Here is a 6,826-nt window from a genome sequence, read left to right on the forward strand (position 1 = left end):
GAGGAGGAGGAGGAGGAGGAGGGGGAGGGTGGAAGAAGGCCTCATCTTTCACCTCCAGCTGGACCGTTCTTTTGGCCGTTCCCACTGCATTATGGGCCAAACACTCGTACCTGTGGCAGATGACTGGAATTCAGTGACGTGTTTTATTTGAACTGGACACCTGCAGAATCTCATTTTAAAATAAAAATATGCAGCCTTGAAAGTTTCCAGGCTTGGGTCATTTACTAAATAAATATTTAGAATTAGATGTGTCATTTGTTGTAATTTATTTCTGTGGTTAAAGTTTAGTATCCCTGCATTTAAATTCTTTCAAACATATGTCATCTTATCATCTGTTATGTTTTCTCTCATTTACACATAGCTATTCAGTTTGACGTTGCTGGCTATAGTTGTGGAGATTTTTTAGTGTAAAGTTCAAATAAAAAACTTGACCATGGTTTTAAATAACTCTAAACTGAATTCTACATCTGTAATATTTGGAACACAATTGTTTTTTGTTGTCACATTCTGCAGTTTGTTAAAAAAGCACAGAAATATAAAGGATACAGGATGGCTTAGGGATTTCAAGTACTTGTTTCAAAGTCTTGAAATCTTTAAAAATTAACATTTTTACCTGATACTAGAAAATGTATTTATTAAATCGTCAGTTGAAGTTTGTCAGATACATTTTAAATTATATCCTTTTAAAGCCCAACTAATTGCAAAAGTATGACCTGTTTCTCACTTCCTGTTGATGAAAAACATGCCCACAGCATGATGCTCCCACTGGGGCACCAAGTGTAAACTAAAATATTATAAAATATCACCAACACTTTTTCATTGTTTAGCTCACTTTGAGCGTAAGATCTTAGTAAAAAAAATTACACCAACATTTTATCGCTGTTAAGCTCACAGTTCTTATATGTTGCTATTTTTTTTACTAAATGTTAAATTTAAATGTTAAATTTTATGTTTAAATGATAAATCCTAAATCTAGCCAAGCACCAACAACAAAGGCTGCGTTCCATTCTGAAATACTTTAATTTATCGCTGTTAAGCTCACAGTTCTTATATGTTGCTATTTTTTTTACTAAATGTTAAATTTAAATGTTAAATTTTATATTTAAATGATAAATCCTAAATCTAAATGTGAAAATCTAAATGTAAAATTTAAATGTTAATGTTGCAGATAAATAATAAAGCTTAAGTATTTCAGAATAGAACACAGCCTGTTTCATTGGTGGTTCTTCTTATGACATCATCATCCTGTGACAAACACAAATGCTGCTAACTCTTCCCTACAAGACATCAATCTTGCAGTTGCGGCCGGTATCTGAGCTGCACTTCAAACTGCCAGGCCACAGGTTTAAATCATGTTGTTTTCAATGAACACATTTTGAATTTAGATTTTAAATACCATCTTTACCAGCCCTCTAACCCAGAGGAACCAAAAAAGAAATAAAATCTAGTGTTGTATTTTTAGTTCATTCTTGTAAGTTTCAGTGTATTAAGTTTTTTTTAAATTATGTTTTCTTGTCAGGTCATATATCTTATTTTATATGGGCTGTTTTCTGCTCCACACACACACACCTGTCTTACATTTGTCATCAGGTGACATGTGCATGGAGCAATCCCCCATTTCCTACAGAAATACCTTAATGGTTTCCTTCTGTTTTTTTGTCAGATCATTTGTTATATATCTCAATGTTCTTGACAGTTTTCTGAGTTTAATTTAAAAACGTTTTAGTTTGCCCAGGTTTTGATATCCAGTTTTGTTTATAAGTCTAGTTTGCCACCACATACAGTATTTTGTATTTGTTAATGAGCATTGCTAGAGATCCCTTTATTTTCTTTTACCCACTTATCTGTTCAGAGTTGCTATGGGAGCTGGTGTCTGTCTCCAGCAGTCACTGTGGGTAAGCTGCATAAAAGAGCCTGAAAAAGACAAACCAGATATATTGGATGAGGATATAAAAAAATTGTCAAACTGACAAAACTAATTAAAGGTTTTTGTACTCTTAAGATTACCATCACGGCTGAGTGAAATGTGCCTCATTGTTTACAGTGAAACCAGAGAGATTTTTTTTCTTACTTTTCTCAAAGTCACAAGTTTACATGCATTTCCTTAGCATTGCCTTTAAACTGCATGACCTAGGTGGAACATTTTGTTTCCTTTCAACAAGCTTCACAAGGTTTTGTCTCAATCCTCCTGACAGAACTGGTGGAACTGACTCAGGTTTGTAGACTCGCTGCTCATTTTTGCAGTTCTGCCCACTGATATTCTATGGAACTGAGATCAGGGCTTTGTGAAAGCCACTACAAAAACATTGGGCCGCATGCAAGAACAAGTTTATATTCTTATCCTAAATTTCTCTTACTTTTATTCGTACGAAGGATTTGTACGAACGTGCCACATCAGATTCAACAAACTCTTCTATCTTCAGGAAAAGTGTGTAAATGAGCTGCGTAAACTGATGAATTCCACCTGTTCGTATCCAGCTGCTTGTGCACGAGGAGAGGAGAGCAGCATAATTACCACCCCAAAAGCACCATATAAGGTTATGTTTCCTGCCTCAGATACCAGGAACTGTCCATTCATGAAAATGACAGCGAAAAGTTAAAAGAACTTTACAAGTTCAGAGATTGAAGTCCTGCTCTCCGAGATTGAGAAAAGAAAATCTGTCATTTTTTAGCACTGTCAGTCGTGGAATTAAAGGAGCTACTAAAGCCAAAGAATGGAATGAAATGACTGCTGTTAGTGTCGTGTCTCCTGTGGGTCATATATACAGTCACAGAAATAAAAATCTAAATCATATTCATGTCTCTCTCTAGTTCTGCTCCAGTTTGTCTTTTAAGTGTAAATACCTGTGTCACATAGTTTTCATTTATTCAGAAGACAGTCACACACCGCTACACCACCACCACACCTCGCCTGGCCGTCTCCCACCTCCCGACCGTCGCAAGTGTCAGATGCGGTTCTGAAAAGACACATTTTAAAATGACTCCAAACTTCAATTAATGCATAATTTAAGTTGGTTTTTAGTTTGAGATCTTCATATTAATATTGTAATGTTATACAACAACATTAAAAGCCAATTTAATTTAATCTAACCAGTTTATTTCGTTAGTTACATTTAAAATCTAATTCCAGTTCAAACAGAATAACCTATTGTCAACATAATTATGTGATATATTTTCAACTCTAAATATCTTCAAACTAATGAAATACTATTAGTGAGAAAAATCCTTATGGAAAACAGTAGACTGACTGCTTGTAAAATATACGACAGGTCTGGACTACACATGAATTTTGTTCGTATCTGAAAAAAATCTTAGAATACGAGAAAATTGGTGAATGCCACAAATTCTCCGAAATCACTCGTACGCACAACTTAAGAACAAATCTGTTCGTACGAACGATTCTTGCATGAGGCTCATCAGTGCAAACTATTGTGATTCGTTTCCAATCCAAGTCATCTCAAGTTTGCCATGCTTCTCCTCCTGCATACTTTGTCCTAGAGCTGCCATTGTAATTTATATCTGTAAATCCCCTGTGCCAAACGATGGCTATGCCTTTTGGTGCCTGTAAAAATTATAGTTTTTGAAATATTAATGTTTAATAAATTATAATGGCTGCCAATGGAGCCTTGTATTGGTCCAATACTGCCCACTGCTGCATCTACACAACATGGTACTGCACCATAGTTTCATAAAATTTAAACTCAGTTCAGTGATTACAATATTAATATGATTGTATTTTGATGTTTTACTGTTATACTGTCTTTTTGTTGTCATATTGCTGTAATATATTGCACTTAAGTGTCAATAATTGCATTGGTAAAGTAAACTTTTTCTGTATACATTCAATCCAATCCCTGGAATTGTCCTCTGCCACATCTCCTATAGTCTCATGATGAGCACTGTGGGCTTTCATGTGGGAGATCAGGGTTCAAATCCAGCTACTGCAACTTTAACAAAGATCTCTTCAAACTTCATATTGTCACACAATTACCTTAATTACAAACACCTGCTAACGTGACAGGCACAAGCTGGTATAGAAAACACATCTGAACTTTCATTCTGAAAGTCCAATGCCTCCTGCATACATTGTCCTACAGCTGCCATTGTAATTTCTATCTGTAAAAGTCCTGTGCCAAATGATTGCCATGCCTTTTGGTGCCTGTACCACTTGTAGTTTTTGAAATATTAATGTTGAAAATTTATTCCAAATTCATAAAATGGGAGTCAATGGGGCCTTGTGATGGTCCAATACTGTCACCAGCTGTACTCAACTTGGTACTGCACCATAGCTTTTTATATTTAATCTCAATAGTTCAGTGTTTACAATACTAATATGATTGTATTTTGATGTTTTACTATATCATTATCTTAATATTGCTCTATTGTTGTAATATTATGCAGTTTAGTGTCAATAATTGTATTGGTAATGTGGCCTCCTTCTGCACACATACAAACCAACCCCTGGCACCACACTCTGCCAAAGCTCCAACAGTCTAATGGTCTATGTCATGATCTTTCATGTGGGAGATCATGGTTCAAAACCCAGCTGTCGCAACTTTAACAAAATTCTCTTCAAACTTCGTATTGTCCCACAATTACCTTAATTACAAACACCTGCTGATGTGACAGGCACAAGCTGGTATAGAAAACACATTTGAACTTGGTCAAAGTTCATTCTGCAAGTCCAATGCTCCTGCTTACTTTGTTCTACAGCTGCCATTGTAATTTCTATCTGTAAATGTCATGTGCCAAATGATTGCTATGCCTTCTGGTGCCTGTACAACTTGTAGTTTTTGAAATATTAATGTTTAAACTTTATTCTAAAATTCATTTAATGAAAGTCAATGGGGCCTTGTACTGGTCCAATACTGCCCCATGCTGGACTCAACTTGGTACTGCTCCATACTTTAATAATATTTAATCTCAATTTTTCAGTGTTTACAATACTAATATGATTGTATTTTGATGTTTTACTATAATATTTTCTTAATACTGCTCTATATTTGTAATATATTGCACTTAAGTGTCAATAATTGCATTGGCAGAGTAAACTTTTTCTGTATACATACAATCCAATCCCTGGGATTGTCCTCTGCCACATCTCCGACACTCTCATGATGAGCACTGTGGGCTTTCATGCGGGAGATAATGGTTCAAATCCAGCTACTGCTACTTTAACAAAAATCTCTGCAAACTTCATATTGTCACACAATTATCTTAATTACAAACACCTGCTGACGTGACAGGCACAAGCTGGTATAGAAAACACATTAKAGCTACTCCTCCTGCATACTTTGTCCTACAGCTGCCATTGTAATTTCTATATGTAAAGGTCCTGTGCCAAATGATTGCTATGCCTTTTGGTACCTGTACAACTTGTAGTTTGCTGCAGGCAAAGCCATGCTGCAATGACATGCTACATGGCAATGCACACTTGTTTTTACATCGTAAAAACCCATGTCTAGTTATTATTATTACTCCGCTTATTATTCCGTCTTCTTCCACGTCGCCGAGCTACTCCTCCTGCATACTTTGTCCTACAGCTGCCATTGTAATTTCTATATGTAAAGGTCCTGTGCCAAATGATTGCTATGCCTTTTGGTACCTGTACAACTTGTAGTTTGCTGCAGGCAAAGCCATGCTGCAATGACATGCTACATGGCAATGCACACTTGTTTTTACATCGTAAAAACCCATGTCTAGTTATTATTATTACTCCGCTTATTATTCCGTCTTCTTCCACGTCGCCGAGCTACTCCTCCTGCATACTTTGTCCTACAGCTGCCATTGTAATTTCTATATGTAAAGGTCCTGTGCCAAATGATTGCTATGCCTTTTGGTACCTGTACAACTTGTAGTTTGCTGCAGGCAAAGCCATGCTGCAATGACATGCTACATGGCAATGCMCACTTGTTTTTACATCGTAAAAACCCATGTCTAGTTGATTTTGTTGTCCTTAAGCCACTTTGTAACTAATTTGGCAGTATACTTATGGTCACTGTCTAATTTAAATACCTATTTTCACATAAGTTTGAACTTTCTGGCTGATGTCTTGAGGTGTTGCTTCTGTAGTTCTGTGTAGTGCTTTTTTTTTCTTCTCATGATACCAGCTACATTATAAAGTGCACCTGTCTCTCCTGCACCAAAACACCCCCACAAAACGAGGCAACCACCTGCATATTTCTTAAGATGGTRTTCTCAGGCTTGCAAGYTTTCCCCTTTTTCCTCCAAATGATGGTCATTATAGCCAAACAGTTCAGTTTCATCAGAGTGCAGCAATGTCTTCAAACATTAGGTTTTGGTATCTTGCTTTCAGTGTAATGGCTTCTTTATTGCTGAGTAGTATCCTTTCGGCTCTTGTTTCACTGTAAATAATGCTTCACTAATGTCTTCATGAAGATTTGATTTGTTTTGTATTTCATGTACATTTCACATCAAAATACTCCAATCTAGAAAACACAAAATCTGTTTCCTTCCTGAGCTGAAGAATGGCAGTACGACCCCATGATTGTGTATAATTGTTTGAACTGATGAACAAAGCACCTTCGGGCATCTGAAAATTATACCCATGGATGAACCAGAGTCGCGGAGGTCAATAATAAAATGAAGACCATGMTGTCACACAAAGAAGCAGTTTGTTTGAGATGTCTTAAAATGTATCCRCAGCTGAGCCTTCATCTGATTCAAACTGTTGATTCAAACCAGGGTTAGGTTGTAGAAATCAATAGAAGTCAATGGAATGTCCCCATATATGTGGAGAACTGTTTCATTCAAAATTAATTAATTAATTAATTAAAAAATAAATAAATACTGTAATGCAGGACTA

The 6,826-nt window shown here is 36.1% G+C and overlaps 1 long non-coding RNA gene across 1 annotated transcript in view; it reads right to left on the minus strand.

Annotated features, from left to right (window-relative positions):
- Positions 1 to 3,010, minus strand: part of LOC106522958 (uncharacterized) — a 4,590-nt gene extending 1,580 nt beyond the window's left edge. The window contains exons 1-2 of the long non-coding RNA XR_001310839.1: positions 2,845 to 3,010; positions 1,841 to 1,914 (exon numbers count right to left, since the gene is read on the minus strand). This is a non-coding gene — a long non-coding RNA (uncharacterized LOC106522958). The remainder of the gene's footprint in view (positions 1 to 1,840; positions 1,915 to 2,844) is intronic.
- Positions 3,011 to 6,826: the final 3,816 nt, after the last annotated feature.

This window comes from Austrofundulus limnaeus, unplaced genomic scaffold, assembly GCF_001266775.1.
Source record: "Austrofundulus limnaeus strain Quisiro unplaced genomic scaffold, Austrofundulus_limnaeus-1.0 Scaffold141, whole genome shotgun sequence".
NCBI classification, from domain to species: Eukaryota; Metazoa; Chordata; class Actinopteri; order Cyprinodontiformes; family Rivulidae; genus Austrofundulus; species Austrofundulus limnaeus.